Consider the following 21,800-nt stretch of genomic DNA (forward strand, 5'->3'; position numbering starts at 1 on the left):
GTAGCAAATATTAATGTAGATGGTGAATTAACAGACAATGTTCAAATTTCAAAGGGTGTAAGACAAGGATGTGTTTTGTCTCCCCTTCTATTCAACATATATTCAGAACAAATATTCGTAGAATCCATTGCTAGAAAGAACATTGGTATTGCTATAAACAATACGCTAATTAATAACATCCGTTACGCCGACGATACTACGTTATTAGCAAGCAGTTTTGCGGGGCTACAAAGATTATTAGATGTACTTGTGAAAACAAGCGAAATATATGGATTACGTATTAACATAAAAAAGGCCAAATATATGATTGTGAGCAGAAAGTCTGTGGAAACAACTGCACCTATGTTAATAAGTAATACCGAAATAGAAAGAGTTAAAACGTTTAAATACCTGGGAGTCCAGATTAATGATCAGTGGGATATGTCGAAAGAAATCAAGTGCAGAATTGAAATGGCACGAAATTCATTTTTTAAATATAAAAAAACGCTTACAAGTCATGATATAAGCCTAACAACAAAAATGCGCTTTGTTAAATGTTACATATGGCCAGTACTATTATACTCAGCCGAAACCTGGACGGTAAAAGTAACAGATCAGAAAAGATTAAATTCGTTTGAAATGTGGATATATCGCCGTATTTTAAAAATTCGTTGGACTGAACGTATCTCAAATGAAGAAGTGCTTAGACGCATGAATACCGAACTTCAAATTACACGTATGATAAAAACCAGAAAAACTGCCTATTTGGGCCATTTAATGAGGAATGAAAAATATAAGCTGCTCCAAGCCATTATACAGACCAATATCGAAGGAAAAAGACCCAGAGGAAGAAAAGAAACAATATGGATAAGTAACATTAAAGAATGGACGGGTGTGCAAAACGAACGGATTCTTTTAAATGCCGCCAGAAACCGAAGCCTTTCGATAATTGAATAGAACATATTTAATGGTACTATAATATTAACAATTAGTTAAGTTAATTTATGTAACACTGCATTATAATTGTATGATCGCTAACATCCGAACACGGATTGGCAAATAAAGAAGAAGAAGATAAGTAGTTAACTATCTACAGAGTTCGATTGTTGATTAATCTAAGATATGTGGATAATTTTAAAGGAGGGGAGGGTGGATATATATGTGGACTGCGACATTAATTTTCATTTAATACCTACTTACTTAGGTACATCACTACTACACACTTTTAGTGGGTTCATCGCCGGAAGTTTTCATCTAGCACAATCGATACGATTCAACGCGTTGAACTATGCCGATGTCATTGTATAGCCCATGCAACTTCAACGCAGATTGGCCCATAGAGCCAACTTCTACAGTCGATCCAAGTTCAACATTGTTTTATCGTCGTTTAATACAAACACCAATCATCCTGACCATTTTATAAAGACAATGACCTGGAGAAGCATGGATAAGTAGAAATGTATACCTTGCGCCTGTCAACAACTTTGGGCCCAACCCCCGATATCCTATCTGTTAGAGGGAAATAGTCGTATGGTACGTGATAATTGCAATGCCCACTATTAACTTTGCTGACGTGGACCTAAATGAGTACCTCTTAATTACTATCACTACAAAATATTCCTGTCCCTGAAATTGGCATAGTTAGCGCTTCGTATCTGCCATTTACATTTTAACAAACTTTTTTATCCATGTCGGACCACATCTCTATTGTCGTTAAGGCAGCTTTGTGGAACCGAAAATTAATTACAAGAAAGTCAACTAAAGACTTGGCAACCAAAGTAAATATAATCAAACTGGAGAACTACATAGATTGATACCGCGCAAAATACACTGCACATATTTTCACGTCAAAAACAAACGAAATAAGGATCCATGTTAGACAACAGATCCAAGACCCGAAAATACGCAGCGTGATCTGTCACTGTAAAATCTCAAGTCTAACTAGTATCAAGTAAAAACTCGTTAAGTTCGCCCGGTGACCTTAAATGTCAAATTACAGCGAGTTCGGTTTAAAATTGTGGCTAAAACCCTCAAAATACCGGAAATCGGAAGGTTAAAACTTGTAGCTAAACCCCTGAAAATACTGAAAATCGGAGATACCGTTATATGGGGCTATACCCAAACATGGACCTATTACTTACTTACTTAGCTGGCCCATTACAGAACATTTGTTCCATAGACCGAACTAAGAAAAGATCTACAATCCTCTTTGTTTTTCGCTTCGCTTTTTGGAATACCGCGCCTTTGATTTCTTCATCCACTTGTATGCTCCATCGAAGCTTAGGCCTTTGTATAGCTCGTGGTTAATACGACGTCGATATTCACCGTCAACGCAAATCGGCCGGAATATCTTCAGAAGAATTTTCCTCTCAAACACACCAAGCACTGCCTTATCTGCTGCGCAGCATCGGAGCCATACATTAGCACGGGTATTATCAGCGTTTTGTATAGATTTATTTTTGTTTGCCTAGATGCGGCTTTGTTTTTAAATTGCTTACTTAAACCATAGTAGCATCTGTTGACCAATACAATTCATCTTCTTATTTCACAACTGATGTTCTTTGTTGTGTTTATGGCAGTGCCGAGGTAGACGAAGTCTTTAACTACCTCAAAATTATAGGTACCAACTTAAACAGTTGGTCCGAGCTCTATGGACGCATGGACGCGCGTCGACACCATCAATTTGGTCTTTTCGCCGTTTACCGCCAGACCCATTTTCGCAGATTCTCCTTCGACCTTCCTAAAGGTATGAGTTACTTCCTTTACTGATCGTCCTATGATGTCATCAGCATAAGCAAGTAACATGTGACTATTGGTGTAGATAGTGCCATTTCTTTTGACATTTGCATCTCGTATTACCTTTTCCAGCAAAATGTTGAATAGATCACACGAAAGGCTGTCTCCTTGTCTGAAATCTCTTTTGGTACTGAACTGTTCGGAGAGGTTCTTTCCAATTTTAACTGAAGACCTAGTGTCAGGTATAGTCATCTTACAAAGCCGGATAAACTTTGCGGGGATACCAAATTCAGACATTGCATGAAATACCTTTGATCGGAGGGGACTGTCGAAAGCTGCTTTATAATCGACAAAAAAGTGATATGTGTCGATCTGCATCTCTTGGGCCTTCTCAAGGATTTGCCGCAGGGTAAATATCTGGTCAATGGTGGACTTGCCAGGTCTAAAGCCACATTGGTATGGTCCAATTATTTCGTTGACCATTGGCTTTAGTCGTTCGCACAATATCCCTGACACTATCTTATAGGCAATAGAGAAAAGGCTTATGCCCCTATAGTTGGAGCATACGGTCTTATCTCCTTTCTTGTGGACGGGACACAGGATGCTCAGGTTCGCTGCTTTATTATTCTTCAGCCGGTTGGTTGCTGTTTTTACCTCATCTTGGCCGGGTGGTATACATTCTATACCATCTTCTGGGATTGGATCTGTGGTATCATCGTCTTCGCTACTATTGGATACCAGCAGATTGGAAAAATTTTCCTTCCATATTCTGAGCACGCTATCTGCATCTGTGCCTGTACCAAAGCCATCTGTTTGATGTTTCACTCTTTGGTAGAATTTTCGGACTTCATTCTGGCTCCTGTACATCTCGATTTTTTCACACTCCCGCTTTTCCATTTCTCTCTTTTTTTTGCGGAAAAGGCATTTCGTTTCTCTTCTCTCCTTTTCTCCCGATATCTCTCTCGTGCGCTACGCGTTGCTACTGATTGTAAAGTAGCTCTATATGCCGCATTTTTCTCTTCGGTAGCAGCACGACACTCCTGGTCATACCATGAATTCCTTTGTGGAGGTCTCTGGAATCCAAGTATGGATTTTGCGGCTGTTTGCATGGAGTGGGCAATATTTTGCCATTGTGTTGTTATGTTATCGGGACAAGGAGTGCTCGCGTTAAGCAATTGGGCTAGTTGAGTGGAATATGCTGTGTTTGCAGCCTATCGATGTCCAACTTCCGCGTTGTGTCTGTTCGTGCTTTATTTGCAACGTTTAGACGGGTACGTACCTTTGCTGCAACAAGGTAGTGGTCCGAGTCTATGTTTGCACCTCGGAACGATCGTACATCCAACACGCTTGATGCATGCCTTCCATCTATCACAACGCGATCAATTTGATTTCTTGTTCTTTGATCTTTGAGCCAGGATCCCTTATGAATATCGAGATGATTAAATCTGGTACTGCTAACTACCATGTTTTTTGCAGCTGCAAAGTCTATCAGCCTCATACCATTGTCAGATGTTTCGCTGTGGAGACTGAATTTCCCGACTGTTGAGCCAAAGATATTCTCCTTTCCAATTTTGGCATTAAAATCGCCTACTATAATTTTAATGTCATGGGCAGGGCAACGGTCATATGTTTCTTCTAAGCGCTCGTAAAATATATTTTTGGTCGGTTCGTCCTTTTCTTCAGTGGGAGCATGAGCGCAAATAAAGCTGATGTTGAAGAATTTAGCTTTTATTCGAATTGCAGCAATTTTTCATTCACTGGGGTGAAGCTGGATACCAGATGTTTTAGTCTCCGACTAACTACAAATCCGCAACGAAACTCATGCTTTACGTCATGGCAGCTATAATACAGTGCGTCACCTTTAGGTGTTGTTGTGACACCTTTTCCAATCCATCGTACTTCCTGTATGTCAGTAATATCGGCCTTGTACTTTTTAAGTACATCTGCCAATGTGAGGACTGCACCTTCTCTATAAAGAGTGCAGATTCGCAGATCTTGACCCTTAAAACGTTTGCGGGGTTCGCCAGCTTTAGAGGGGTTCGTTTTTCTTTTCATTCGTTTTTTCATAGCAGGCTGTTTTTCTTGGGGAGGGTTACTAACCCAACGCCCAAACACAAGTTTTTAACGTTCTTATGGGTGAACGCGCGGCACATGTTAGCTCACTACCTTTAACGAGTGTTAAAGACAGTTCCCCAGGCGACACCACGGGGAGGTCAGTGTCCACTTGAGATGAAAGAGGGACCAAGATAAATCCTGGGCTTTGCCATGTTAAAACCGGTCAAAACCGTTCCTTGGTATCTTTCATCCCCTACGTCACCCAAAAAAAATTGTAAGAAATTGTACCTAACATCCTAAAAATACAGAAAATTGGGAGGCACCGTTATATGGGGGCTATACCTAAACATAGACCTATGTTTACCGTTTTTGGTAAAGTAGTATTACGACCCCTTTAATGTCAAATTACAGCTAATTCGGTAAAAAATTTAGTAATACCGAAAATAGGTATATGGTGTATCGGTATACCTAAAACATGGACCCCTGTTGACAAATTTGGGTGAAGATGCTTGGTGACTAGTGGGAACCCTAAAAATCAAATTACAGGCACTTCCGTCAAAGAAGGTAGCTAAAATCCTCAAAATATCGAAAATCGGGAAGTATCGTTATATGGGGTTTATATCGAAACATGGACCTATGTTGCAAATTTTTTGTGGATATATTTTTTACCATTGGGAACCTAAAATGATAAAATGCAGGAAGTTCGGTCTACAAATGTAACTAAAATCCTCAAAATACCGAAAATCGGAATGGTGGCTTTACAAAGACATGGACTTATGTTGACAATTTTTGGTGGAGATTTTTTTTTGATTATTGGCAACCTCAAATGTTAAATTACAGGTAGTAGTCAAAAACCCCCAAAATACCGAAAATAGGGGGTATACCAAAACGTGACCCGATATAGCTCATCTTCAAACTTGACTTGTCTATAGAAAACATACACTCGGGTGCAAATATATAGCGTTCTACCTGAGTTATTGTGGACTAAAGTGACTACAACCCACGGACACTGCTCTAGGTGAGGATGATGTCCTGCCAAGAACGTATAAAGTAATCAGTCGTACAGTGTGGACATCTGTTTGAAGAAACATCCAGTGGAGGGCGGATGTGTCCATATTTTTAACCTATACCATCTGCAGCAGAAGGTAGGGATGATTTCAATGCAGCAACACAACGTGTAGCTCATTCAACAATTGGTGATTTCATGTCATCAGCCATCACTTCCCCTAGGCACATCCGGAAGGACATTGGGCGTTTCAGCCTCGACATCCAAGATGTCATACCAACTGTCGCGGAAATCTGGTTTGTCGGCAATAAGATCAACATTTTTCCGGGTTGTTGATGACATCTGCAGGCCGAGACCACATGATACGTCACATAATTTCTCACAGAAAAGCCCAATTGATCACAGGCTTAAGTACAATTGATCTTTGGTGTCGACCTTGTTGACATGACATCTTGTATACAGCATTATGTATCTCATTACCACAATTTGTATATTAGGGTTATGACTTTTTGAGCTTTTTTCTCAAAAATGATTTCCTGTAGCGAGAATGAATGAACTTTTGCCTATTGAAAATGCCAAGCTCTGGATTTTCTTAGAAATGCTGGAATGGTTAGATGTTGCGGTAAAATGGAAATAACTTTCCGTTATTAGAAAGAATTTTCCCCTAAGAATGGTATGAAAAGAAAAGAGTAAAATAAAACAAAGATTTTTAGGCGAAAGAATTGAACAATAGTGGAAGTTTATTTCAAGAAATTTGGTGATTTTGGAAACTTATCTTACCAGGAACAACGATTATGATTGCAGGTTAAAGGACAAGTGAGCCTTATTTACAATGGAGAGAATGGAAAAACCCTTAAGAAGCGAGAACATTAGCACTTAGTACCAAGAGAGAGATGCAAATGTAGGAGTAACGAACTTAAAATATGAGAGTGAAAATAGGGTGACCAGCACAGTTAACTTTGACGTTAACACCTATTAATGCCAAAACTAACATTCATTCCATTTAATTATTAAAAAAGGTCACGCACAAACCATTTTGAAGATAACGATTTTTTGGAAAATCTTATGAAATGAAAAAAATGTTTTCGCAAAAAAATATTTGCTGTTGCATGTATGAATGACCTTTGACCTATTAATGACTAAAATAACTTTTATTCCATTTAAATATTAAACAAGTAAGAACGGCGTTAAGTTCGGCCGGGCCGAACTTGTTATACCCTCCACCACAAGTTGTATTGAAGTAAAATGGAATAATTAGTTTCCTTTCGTGTATGAAGAAAACTTAATACTAAATTTCAGCAATTTCGGTAAAACAATGTGAGGCAGCATTCTATGGGGGCTATTTCAAAACGTCGACCTATACCGACAAATTTCTGACGGAAAGTTTTTAGGCTCAAAAAAGGCTAAATACCAAATTTCCTATATTTCGGTAAGAGAATGTGGCTAAAACTTAAAAAATACCGAAAATCAAGAAGTACGCTTCTATGGGGATATTGGAAGACGTCGACCTATACTGATAATACTCTTCTGGAATATTTTATAACTCTTGGAAGACGAAATAACGAATTTCAACCATTTCGGTTGGATATTGACGTCACAATCTTCAGTATTATGAAAATCGGGAGTTACTGTTCTATGGGGGTTATATCGAAACGTGGACCTATACCGACGAATTTTAGTCAGAAATGGGGCAATATGAAAGTGGGGACCTGCACAGACATATTTCTGGCGAACAGTTTTATATCACATTGAAGACTAAATACCAAATTTCAGCCATTTTGCTGGAATATTGGAGACACAACCTTCAAAATACGAAAACTCGGGAGGTACCTTTCCATGGGGGCTATATGAAGACGTGGACCTATACCGACAAATTTAAAGTGGAAGTTTTAGTACCCCCAACGAAGTCTAAATACCAAATTTCAGCCATTTCGGTGGAATATTGATGCCACAACGCACAGAGGGGAAATTGGTGTTAAAAGTTGATCAAAAGCCCTAGAAAGCTCATTTATAGTCCGATTGATATAAAATTTTGCACAAAGCATATCTTCTGTATAAGGATTAATCCTATAGAAAATAATGAAAATCGGTCCAGATTTGGATGCAGCTTCCATATATATTCGCATCTGATAAGAGATAAAAATGCACCAAAATCACTGAAATTTGACACATACAACCTGAACAAGCCCAAAAAAAATGGAAAAATTTTCAAACAAATCGGTACAGATGTATATATAGTCCCATATACATATATTTCATTCCAAATTTTATTTTTTGTAACTTACTTAAATTAAATTTTTCTCAATTCACATGAGAAAAGCCGTGAATGTTTCTGAATAATGCGAACATATTTGATAGGCGTTGGTTTAGTCTGATAAATAAGAGCCCCGGTTATAAGGCGGAGCAAAATTTAGTGTGAGTAAACCTTGCAATTTCATATAAAAATATTTCATATTTTAGTTGAGAAAAATTAGATTTTTTCGGAATGGCGCAAATATGCGCAATTTTTTATGATTGAATCTGATATTTGAGACTCAAGCGCATAAAACATTAAAAGAAACTATGGTCGGGAAACGACGGGGAAATAGAATTTTTCACTATTAAAATTGTAGTAATCTTAAAAATTATCATAAAAAAATGTCATAAAGAGGATATGTATCACCATTATTAAAGAGCAAAGATGTAAAATCAATCTGAAAATTTTAAATGCTAATCTTGTTCGGAGACTGTACAAAAACAATAAATCTTGAAAAATATAAAATTTCGCGAAAATAATGTCATTTTAATGTTCACCTAATTTCTTAGTTTTCGAAAATTTACTTTTTGTTTTCAGTATGGCTGAGTTCAATCGACTGCTGCATTGGATTGGTTAATCTTACAAAGTCGAGGATGGTTATAGCAAATGTAGAAAAGTGTCTGGCTGCCGTTTATAAACATTATTTCACAACAAAAAAACGATTTTCATATTTTGAGTTTTGAGCAACTTTAGGCCTATGTTTCCCCTCTGTGCAACGTTCAAAATACCGAAAATCGGGGCTATATGAAGGCATGGACCGATACCGACAAAGTTCTGGGGGAAAGTTTTATACCACCAACGTAGACTAAGTACCAAATTTCAGCCATTTCGGTGTGATAATGAAGCAATAACCTTCAAAATACCGAAAATCGGGATGTACCGTTCAATGGGGGCTATATGAAGGTGTGGACCGATACCGACAAAATTCTGGGGGAAAGTTTTATACTCCTAAAGAAGACTACGTACTAAATTTCAGCCATTTTGGTAGGATAATGAAGCTAAAACCTTAAAAATACCGAAAATCGGGAGGTACCGTTCTATGGGGGCTATAACTCTGAAACGGCTCAGCGATCGATTGAACTAAACTCGTAATTCATATTTTGTTCAAGCTTAGATCAAGTTCGAAGGTGGGCCATATATGTATGTCCATTCTTTCGGATACCCCTTTCAAAGTGCAGTTAAGAACATGTCCCCGATCGTTTTGTTTTGCAGCAGGCTGTATTCGCATTCCCTTTTAAGTACGAAGTCCCAAAAGCTCTAAAAAAACACAGCTGACACTAACTAAATGAAATGAATACGAAAGCGCACGAATATGTATTTCTATCAAACGAGATCGTTTATAGGAGACAAAACTTTCGGGTATCTCCTCACAAATGTTTAACATTTTCGCTGTTCGGAGATTCTGATTACATCGAAATAATTTCTTAGTCGACAAGTCAATGCTTCCATTACGTCAGGAAGCTTTAAAAAATCCATCTGGCTGGTTTGCTTTTCATCAGGTAGCTCCTACCCAAAAGTATAACGCTGTTGATATTCAATATTAATCAAATTTGATAGTAAAACGTTCGCATTTATTCGGAAGATGCCAACCGTTGAGATAAGTAAACCAAACAAATCCAAAAAGCCCTACATTATTATTGGTTACCTCATACTTCCAAAAAAGAACACGCAATTCTGAAAACCCCTGACTACATATTGCTTTTGAAAAAGGATTTCGGTTGTGTAGCCGATCTCTAAAAGATGAAAGTCTCAATTCACACAGGCTAAGGGCATATCTCTGTCGGCAAAGTCGACTGATACTATTTTTAATGGTTCATTTATATTTTCCTTCCATTGTGAAATCTTTTGGAATCAAAGGAAAACAATACAGACAAAGCTGATGAACTGTTTCAACAATAACTTGCAAGCAACTTGCCACTATGTCGACAACAGGTGACTCAATATAACACTGATTAAAAATCGCCCGTAACTAATTGTTTTTTGACTTATATATTTTTAATTGAAATTCATGGTAGGCTGTTATCACCTTTTTGTGGCGGATTTTAAAATGCTGACAAACTAATGATTAAAAGATCTTAAACGTGAGATAAATAAATTCATGAGTTTTTAACTTGAGAAAATTTGATACATTTTCAAAAACACCATCAACAACAAAGTGTGATATTATGAGAACACAATTTCAGCAGTAGCATTTTAAGGTGGAACCATAAGGCGTGAATATATTTCGTGTATTAGAACTCATAACACTTAGTCATAACCTTTAGTTAGTGGAATGAATATGTGGTGGTCCGTGTCTCTTGCCTTCGATTCGTTACATTCATGACTCGATGATGGCAAACTATCATCTAAAGTCGCAACACACAAGTCGCAACAATAAATATTGATTTGATTTTGTTATTATTCTTGTTAATGTTTATTAGATTTTCATAATAGAGTTGTTGGTAAGTGGCAGATTTTGATACAGCTTTCAGTGAGTTAATAAAGATGTCGGCATTGTGTGTGTTTGTGTCTCTATTAATTGAAAATAAATTGTAAATGTTAGAGATTCTGTGGAATGAATCGAAATATATATTGAATGTTTTTAAAGGAATGCAGATTTTCGTTGATCATAAACAATAAAATAACGAATTCCTAGTGAAAACTCTTAATTGAGACCTCTCACGGTGCTGTTGAACCAACTTTAAATTAAAGGAGCTTACACCTGGGAAGTTTTTGCGAATTCTGAAACTACAGTCTTCATAGATGAGAAAAAAAAACAATTCGCCGGAGTGTTTTTTAAATAAATCGCGGTCAATGTTAACATTTTTTGCTGGGAAACCGCAAGCCATATCAAAATGGAACTTAATAAAATGTTATAGCAGCGAAAATTCTCTACAAGATTGTCCTTTATAATATTTCCGTAGGTTTTACCATTATTGAGATATAGGAGTTCAAATTGGGACAATTCGTCTCCTAATTTCGATAGGGCTTGAGGTTTCCAAGCAAAATCGTGTAAACCTAAGAAACCCCTAAAAATGTGAACTATGATCGCGATTTATTTAAAAAGCTCTCCAGCGATTTTTTTGTTTTTTTTTATTTTTCTGATCTATGGACATTGTAGTTTTAGAATCCGCAAATACTTCTCATAACTCATTTTAGTTTGCGCCTGCACGCCTTTTTGGAGTTTTAAGGCATTATCTTAAGAAGAATGTTCTTGTTCTCAACGGAAAATGTATCCTTTGCAACCCAAATGCAAAAAAATCAAAACGATCTGAGGCATGTCCTCAATTTGCACTTGTGCGAATATTCTTGAAATGATGTGTTTTAGGTACCTGAAGGATTGGACCGATATAGTTTATATTGGAAACTGATCAGATTTTGGAAAAAATAGATTGATTCGTCGTCGCACCTTTATACGAAAATTTTTGCACTTTTGTGGGGAATGTATCCGAAAGAGTGGACCGATATCACCTTTCTTCAAACTTGATCTAAATTTGGACAAGATATTACGAGGACCATTGTTTAGGCATAATTGTTTGGAAAGTCAGCCAGAAAAACAGATAGAGGGAGGGACAGGGATAAATCGGCTACATGTTGTCTGAAACGGATCTAAATGTAATCTAAAACCATTATTTGAATGAGGCATATGCAGTTACGACGTCTTTGTTACAGTTTGAAGTGATGAGTCGGCAATCATCGACTCACTAGTCTTGCAAATTAATATTGATGTCAGAAGTCGGAATTATAACTAACGCTTGCTTGCTTGTACAAGGTGGCGCAAAAGTAATCCTCCTATCAAAAAATTCTATAAAATTTGCGATTGGCCCCTAATGTCAGTTCTGTTTTGACATTTATGTAGTAAACTCATGCGAAATACACGTTAATAAACAATGTTACGCTACACTGCTCCAGAACGAGGAATATTGGTGACTATTTATGATTTTTCATCATGATGATTCATTATTTCATTACGATGATTTTTTATTAGACTTCTTTTTGTGGGGCTTTTTGAATTCGCGGGCTTATGTCAACAAGCCTCCTCAGACTCTTTCAGCTCTTAAAGACAATATCCGTCAAGAATTTGAGAACCTATCGCCGGAAGTTTTGGCCAAAGTGATGGAAAATGCCATAAAAAGGGCTCAAATGACAATAAACTGTGGCGGCGGTCATTTATCTGATATAATATTCTCGACTTGATGTAAAAAAAATCCACAAGAAGAATCAAAGTTTTTTCTTTTTTTAATTATAGCCAAAAAAACATCGGAAGTTTACTTTTGCGCCACCTTGTATAACTGGATTTCCTTTGTTAGGGGATTTGTCTGGTTTTAGAATAGGAAATATGCTGTGCTCCTAAGAGATCAGGTTTCATAATTGTTAAACAAACGTATCGCCTCCGACCTTGATCAGCTCGTCTGATAAACATATGTACATAGAAGTGTTGCAATTTCCATAACCCGAGCAAGCTATTTGTATCTGTTACCATGAGCATAATCGTCCCTACATTAAAATTTGCCTACACCAGTACGATATTTCGGCCATTAGTAAAATTTTCGTCACATTCGGAATCTTTTACATTTCGATTTTTACACTATCCTTTTTCCCCGATTGGTTTAACACTTCTGTAAGTTCAGTGGAGTGTTCTGCGGCTGTATCTTTGCGATGTCACTATTTCTTACTGCGTCAGTAGGTAACATGTGTGTAAATTTTTGAATCATGGAAATTTAACCATTTGGGGTTCCCAATGCTACAGACACTTCCCCAACAAAATTTGTGTACATAAGTCAAGGTTTTGGTATAGACCCCATATAGCGGTAACACCCGATTTCAGACATTTTGACTACTACAATGACTACTACCACAATACGTTGAGCAATGTTCATAGATGAGAAAAATAAAAAAAAAACAACAAGTAAAAAAGCGTTAAGTTCCGGGCCGAACTTTTCATACCCTCCACCATAAAATATTCTGAACTTAAATGGAATAATTACTTTTCATTCCTGTCCCCAACTTTAAGTGGGTACGTTAAAATGTCAGATAATGTACATAAAATGCTTCATTCGGGAGGCCCTTTTTATGGTGCCTATATTTAACTTTGTATGTTGACAATTTTTGGTGGGCTAGAAATTGGGAGGTACCGTTATATAGGGGTTATAATAAAACATTGACCTATGTTGACAGTTTTTGATGGGAGTCTTTAATGTCAAGTAACTCCTAATTCGGTTAAAAATTGCAGCTAGAATCCTCAAAATACCGAAAATCGGTACATAACGTGGGAACTTGAAATGTCATTAACAGCTAGTTCGGAGGTATGTGGGCTATACGAAAATATGAACTTAAATGAACAATTTTTGTTGCAGAATTTTTGTTGGCTTTTAAATTTCAAATTACAGAAAGTTCGTCCAAAGCTAAGGTACGAAAAATCGGGAGGTTTGTTTTGGGGCTATACCAAACCATGGACCTACGTTGGTTAAACATTTTAAGTAAAATCCTCAAAGTACCGAAAATCGGGAATTATCGTTGTATTGGGGCTATGTTGAAAATTGTCGATGCAGATGTGTGGTGACCACTACAACCTTAAAATGTCAAATTACAGTTAGTTCGGTTAAAAATTGTAGCTAAAATTGCCAATAACTGAAAATTGGGAGGTACCGTTATATGGGAGCTATATCCGAACATGGACCTATGTTGACAATTTTTTATGGAGAGGTGTTGTGACCACTAAGAACTTCAAATGTCAAATTACTGCTAGTTCGGTTTAATATTGTAGCTAAAATCATCAAATTACTGAAAATCGGGAGGTACTTTTATGTGGGAGCTTTATCAATACATCGACCTTTCTTGACAATTTTTGGTGGAGAGGTGTGGTGACTACTAAGAATTTCAAATGTCAAATGTTCAAATTACAGATAATTCGGTTAAAACTTGTAGGTAAAATTCTCAAAATACCGAAAATCCGTTATATGGGGATACCGAAATCCGTTATACCGAGGTACCGTTATATGGGGCTATACTAAAACATGGACCTATGTCCACAACTTTTGTTATATAAGTTTATTGGCACTTAAGAACCCTAATTGTCAAATTATAGCTAAATCGGTCTGAAAATGTACAGTGAGTGTCAAAAATATTCGGTTATAAATTTCACCAATAATAACACCTCAGTATTTTAGAAGCCCATACCGAATATTCAAAAAACCAAATACTTAAACAAATGTTTGTCCTGTGGCAATTAAAAAATGTAGGTAACATGGATCCGTGGCAACCCTATAAGCGAGAATAACAAAGAAGAAGTTGTTAACCCTGTTTTCTATACGTCAAAAATATTCGGTTTTTGTAACTTTTGTTATGCCGGGCATACACTATGGGCATGCAGGACAGCATTTGTAATAGTATTAGTAAATTTTGAAGTTTTTGTCAATGTATTTGGGAGTAGTTTTGGCAGGATTGAAATCAAAATAGTTTTGATTTTGTAATGAACCCCTTTCAATCCGATGAATTTTGTTTATTTTCCAAGTAACCAACAAATAATTTTTGAAAACAACAAATATTATTTGTGAGGAAATTAAAAAAATTGGAAAACTTCAACCCAAAATCGAGTTTTGGAGGAAAATTCATCATTTTTGGAAAATGGATTGAAGGAATGCCACACACTATTCAATCACACACGTACACAAGGGTTCATTTGGCAGTGCAGTTTGGCAGTATAGTGTATGCCCCGCATTAAATATTTTGACAAAAACCGGTCAATATCGAACTTTTTCTGCAATATTAGTATAAATTTCAATAATTGCGAACAGAATCTTTGTTCCTGTGTGCAAAAATATCAGATTTCATAGCAAATTATCAAAATTTAGGGCTAAGGAAAAACGCTATCCTAGAAAAGAGAAAACTGTTTGTATTTTATTATAAAAACGGCAGAAATAAAGGGAATTTTTGCTTATTTTTGAATAATTAGTCGAATATAGTTGAAATAATGTGCAAAAGTTACGAAAATACAGAAACAATCGATTTCGTGAAGCACATAAGCCAGCCAAACCAAGGACTGGGAGGGAAGGTAGAGGAATCTCCTGAAAAATTACGGCTAAGCCACCCTTAATTTTCTTGCAATTAGTCAACGAGCCCTAAATGACTTTCAGAAGATAGAAAATATGCACTTACTTTCCACAAAAATCGTAATGATAAAGCCTTTCATGGCCTTGTAACACATCATAAGTCATTGATAAACACATGCCTCCTAGAAGCTCCTTCGTACTTTTTTTGTTGGAGTATACAGAAAGGCCGGAAACTTGGTGGTATACTGATTTTCCTGCTTAGACATTCAAAACTAACTCCTTTTCACCAATTTTCTGATGTACATGAAGTTTTGAAGGCACATCAAGGCGAAATTTATACAACATTATTGGTTATGTAAGTAAGCCGATGGTGTGTGATCTGTTACAAGGCCATGAAAGGCTTTATCCTTACGATTTTTTTGGAATGTAAGTGCATATTTTCTATCTTCTGAAAGTCATTAAGGGCTCGGTGACTAATTTCAAGAAAATTAAGGGTGGTTTAGCTGTAATTTTTCAGGAGATTCCTCTACCTTCCCTCCCAGTCCTTGGTTTGGTTGGCTTATGTGTTTCACGAAATCTATTATTTCTGTATTTTCGTGACTTTTGCACATTATTTCAACTATATTCGACTAATTATTCAAAAATAAGCAAAAATTCCCTTCATTTCTGCCGTTTTTATAATAAAATATAAACAGTTTTCTCTTTTCTAGGATAGCGTTTTTCCTTAGCCCTAAATTTTGATAATTTGCTATGAAATCTGATATTTTTGCACACAGGAACAAAGATTCTGTTCACAATTATTGAAATTTATACTAATATTGCAAAAAAAGTTCGATATTGACCGGTTTTTTGTCAAAATATTTAACAAAAGTTACAAAAACCGAATATTTTTGACGCATAGAAAACAGGCTTAACAACATTTTCTTTGTTATTCTCGCTTATATGGTTGCCACGGATCCATGTTACCTACATTTTTTAATTGCCACAGGACCAACATTTTTTTAAGTATTTGGTTTTTTGAATATTCGGTATGGGCTTCTAAAATACTGAGGTGTTATTATTGGTGAAATTTAAAACCGAATATTTTTGACACTCACTGTAGCTAAAAACGTCAAAATACTGTAAATCGGGGGGTACCGTTATATGGGGGCTATACCAAAACGTGCACCTATGTCCACAACTTTTGTTATGTAAGTTTATTGACACTTAAGAACCCTAAATGTCAAATTATAGCTACATCGGTCTGAAAATGTAGCTAAAAACGTCAAAATACCGTAAATCGGGGGGTACCGTTATATGGGGGCTATACCAAAACGTGGACCTATGTCCACAACTTTTGTTATATAAGTTTATTGACTCTTAAGAACCCTAAATGTCAAATTATAGCTAAATCGGTCTGAAAATGTAGCTAAAAACGGCAAAATACCGTAAATCGGGGGTACCGTTATATGGGGGCTATACCAAAACGTGAACCTATGTCCACAACTTTTGTTATATATGTTTATTATTATATATGTTTATTGGACAGATATAGCCCATCATCGAACTTGACCTGCCTGCAAACAAAAGACGCATTTTCCCAAAATTTCAGCGTTCTATCTCCATTTTTGTGGATGCTAGAGTGATTACAACAGACGGATGGACGGACGTGCACAGATCGACTCAGAATTTTACCCTGATCAAGAATATATATACTTTATAGGGTCGAAAATGAGTATTTCAATGCGTTACAAACGGAAAAACAAACTTAATATACCCTCCATACTATGGTGGAGTGTATAAAAAGATTGCCGGAGGGATTTTCAAATAAATCTATGTCAAAGTTCACATTTTTAGGGCTTTTGTAGGTTTGCACGATTTTTCTTGGACACCGCAAGCCCTATCGAAATAATATTAAAAAAAGCAGTGAAAATTCTCTACAAGATTGTCCTTTATGATGTTTTCCTAGGTATTACCATTTTCGAGATATAGAAGTTCAAATTGCACTGACTGTATCGCCTCCTTATAAAACAATGTCATGTCAACCAAAGAAAAATTACAAAAGCCAATCTTGTAGAAAATTTTTTCAGCTAAAAGATATTCTGCAGTATAATTTCGATAAGTCTTGCCATTTTAAAGCAAAATAGCGAAAACATAACAATAAAACCTAAAAATGTGAACCTGAACTTCGTTATTTCAAAAATGGTAAAACATAAAAGTCAATCCTCTAGAGAATTTTACAGATACAACATATTCTTTAGCCCCATTTCGATAGAACTTGCGGTTTCCAAGTAAAATCGCGAAAATCTAAAATAAACCTAAAATGTGAACATTGACCGCGATTTTTTTAAAAATCCCTAAAGCTATTTTTTCTTGATTTTAGATTTTTCTCATCTATGAACACTGCTGTTTTAGAAACCGCAAAAACTACCCAGGTGTAAGCACCTTTTATTTAAATTTAGTTAAGGCGCACCGTGATAAGTATATGTGTGTTTTGTATTTTGAAAAAAAAAGCCAAACAAATTATTAAAATCAATTTATTGTAAAGGAAAATAATTTGTGTCTACGAATGAAAAAACATTAATATGTTTTAAACGGGATTTCGATCATAACGTTTTTGGGTAATATGGACGCCCCAAGAGCGCTTTTGTGGTAGGATGGTGAATTTATTTCGTACGTCGCGTTGATTATTAAGTACGGGCATAAACGAATAATTTTCAAAGGTACACCACCCAGAGACTCAATTTTAGAAACACCTAAAAACTGATTTTTATGAATATCTTCAGAAGGTATAACGCTTAAAAAATATTTATGAATATCTTCAGAAGGTATAACGCTTAAAAAATATAAGTTTTTAAGAATTTTTCAAAAACAAAAGCAAGTGAGAAAAGGCTATAGTCGGTACGGGACGACTATGTGACACCCTACACCACTACCCACCACTGTGCATAATCTTTTCTCTCGAAAACATTTCAAGTTTTCACCTATCTGTCTTTTATGCCAAATGACTTAAGGCGAACTGAACCAAAATAATTAATATTTAATTTTATATTTGACTACTATCGACATCACCAACATCAATATGTTTCTATCTCTGTGAGAAAATTTCGTGATGATCCAATCAAAATTCCGACCTGTAGTGTGATTGCAGAAAAAGTGGAAAAAAGGGATGTATTACCTACAATGCATCATTGTAAAGATGGGATTTTCTGGAAAGTCCTCAACCAAAGCTGTGATATTCGTCATTATAATTAAAATCCCAAAAATGAAAAGTTGGATTGTATTTGCGACTATTCTGATATCTTCGTTGTTTGATCACCTATGAGAACCTTCTTTACATCATTAGAAAGGTGATATTTTCTACTTTCATTGTCAGGTTTTGCTTTTGGTATACCCCTTATAGAAGCTGAGATATTCGCTTTGGAAAAAAAAACGTTGTCTTTTTATCAACATACGTTTTTAGCCAATTCCGACCCTTAAATATTATCCGACCATCACCAAAATCAATAGGATTCTTCAACTCCGGGACCCCCATCAACGTCCAAAATTTCGTGACGATCCGATCAAAATTGCGACCTGTAGCGTGATTACAAGGTTTAGATGGACAGACGGACGGACGGACGACTCAGCTCGTCGAGACATTCATTTTGGTATTTATAAGTATGGGTATACGGCCAAAACCAACTTATAATACCCTCACCACATAGTGGTGTAGGGTATAAACATCACTCCAATAAACGTGTATTTTAGGGAACATTTTCTGTTGGATCATCAACAAAAAATTCATGCATTTTTTAAAAATATTTTTTAAAGAATCATATTATAATAAATTTTCTTGGAACTATTATATATTTTTTAGGGAAAAATTACCTCGCTCTCAAGATTTTTCAAGAATTTTTTTCTATATACTATTATCCCCAAAAATGTTATTATTTAAGAATATTTAAAAAAGGAATTTCAGGGAATATTTTTCGTAGGAATGTCAACACAAAGTTCATGCATTTTTTAAAAATATTTTTTTAAAAAATCATATTATAATAAATTTTCTCGGAACTATTATATATTTTTTAGTACAACATTCTTCCCATGGTTATTGCTGTGATGCGAAAATATTTGCACTTAACACGTACAATGTAATTAAAAATATGTTGTCCATACTATACAGCGTGTAATATGCCATAATACATACATTCATAGCATATATCAGAATATCATTCAATAGCGGTGAAGAAAAAAAAACTAGAAATCTATTAAAGTAGTTTATATTTCAGTCACGTGCAAAAGTTATGAATAACTTGCTTGATGAACGAAGGATACAACCAATTCCCGTCAATCCATAATAAATATTAGCGCTACAAAATACATGCATTCATACATAGATATACATATATACATTAGGGCGGCCCAAAATACACAAAGTTTTTTTTGAAACGCCTACTCCATAAATTTTGTCCATTTTGTCCAAAAATTAAATTTTATGGCGATCGGTTAATGTTAACCCGTGCCACTAGAGGGATCTTTGTTTCCACAGTAATTTGTATAAGGCCAAAGGTGCAATTTCACGAAAATTGTCTAAAATCTAAATTTATGGTCCGATCGATGAAAATTTTACCAGTTCATTGTTGTGGCCAAAAAACGAATCCTACTAAAAATTGTGCAAATCGAATCAGATTTCGATATAGCTATATAGGGTCCAAAATACCTAAAATCGGACTATCGGACCTATATCAAAATCAGATCCGATTTTCACAGTTTTTAGTAGAATTCGTTTTTTAGTCACAGCAGTGAACTGGTAAATAATTTTTATCGATTGGACCATAAATGCGGATTTTAGAGAATTTTTGTGAAAATACACCTTTGGCCGCATACAAATTACTATGGAAACAAAGATCGCTCGGGTGGCACGGATTAATATATTTTTTGGCAATAGAATAACGTTAGCCGATCGTCATAAAATTTCATATATAAGGTCTTTGGATCAAATTAAAAAAAAGTTTTTGTTTTTTAGCCGCCCTAATGTACATACGAGTTTATGAGTGAATATGTGTATAAAAAGCATCACTCATTTGATGTGGCAAATATAAGCCAAAGCTGATGATGATGAAAAATATTTGCTACGATTATTAACATTCGATATTCTTTGATGCCAAGTGTGAAAACTGGTTTAAATAATCATGAAAGTCATGGTGTCTCTGATGATGGTTATGAACATAGAAAAAGGGCAGCTTGTATAATTCCGCGATATCATAAATTGCTAATACAATGTTTTTAATGTGAAATCACAAATGAATTATTATATGAATTATTTCAGAACACAATTTCCCAACTCAGTTAGGAATATTGATTTTAATTTTAACACGGACCATTTTTTGGTAAAACTTACTTACATACTAATATTATAAAACATATTACAAACAATAAAATGGTAGTAATTCGAAAATACTGGTTAACGAAAATATTTAGATTACGAGTGGCAATTCACGTCAATTTTATACCCTCCACCACAGTACATATGTTTGGTAGATCTGATAGGAATGTTCAAATCACTATGCCAAGAGTTACTGCAGTTTCAGAAAAATCTTTTCTTGTTAGGATTGCGCGCATATATAACTATCTTCCATCTTCTCTTAAAGAGTTTGATGACTCGCTGACCACGTATAAACGAAAAATATATAGGTATGCTGAATCTCATGAAATTTAATTGTACTGTTCCATTCTGTTTTTTCCCTGAGTCTTTGGTATGTTTGGGTATTTCATTTAATGTTTACTTTATATATTTATTTCTTTAAACTCCTTCAAGGGGTATAGGGCCACTAATAATATTTTTTTTCTTTTTAAGTTTGAAGATATCTTTAATGTAATTCTAGAGTAGTTTATGTTAAGTTGTTTTGTGTAACTTTAACGGCCTATTTATTGGCTTTGTTACGAAATGAAATAAATAATAATAATATGTAGGGTATATTAAGTTTGTTTTTGTGTTTGTAATACATCGAACTAATCATTTGCGACCATATAAAGTATGTATATTCTTGATCAGTATAAAATTCTAAGACGATGTTATAATCACTCTAGCGTTCGCAATAATTGAGCTATCGTCCCACGTTTTGGTATAGCCTCCATATAACGGTACCTCCCGATTTTCGGTATTTTGGCGATTTTAGCTACATTTTTTGACCGAACTGCCTGTAATTTGACAGTTGAGGTTCCTAGTGGTCACAAAACATTTCCACCCATAATTGTCAAAATAGGTCCATGTTTCAATATAGCCCCCATATAACGGTGCCTCCCGATTTTCAGTATTTGGAGGATTTTAACTGCAATTTTTGACCGAACTACCTGTAATTTGACATTTAAGGTACTCAGTGGTCACGAAACTTCTCTACTAAAAATTGTTAATCCCACGGCAGCGGGTTCTTTTGTACCGGATTGACCCGAAACCATAGTGTTTCGGCCAGCGGCTGCCAACCCAGCATCAAATCGGTGCTTCATGTAGGTTTCTATGCTGCTACAACAACAACTAAAAATTGTCAACATAGCTCCATGTTTTGGTATAGCCCCCATATAACGTTACGTTCCGATTTTCGGTATTTTGAAGATATAACTACAGTTTTTGACCTAACTATTTGTAATTTGATATTTTATGTTCCAAGTGATCACAAAACGTCTCCACCAAAAAAGTCAAAATTGGTCCATGTTTTGGTATAGCCCCCATATAACG

Source organism: Musca autumnalis, unplaced genomic scaffold (assembly GCF_047663935.1).
Source record: "Musca autumnalis isolate F117 unplaced genomic scaffold, ASM4766393v1 scaffold_5, whole genome shotgun sequence".
In the NCBI taxonomy this organism is placed as follows: Eukaryota; Metazoa; Arthropoda; class Insecta; order Diptera; family Muscidae; genus Musca; species Musca autumnalis.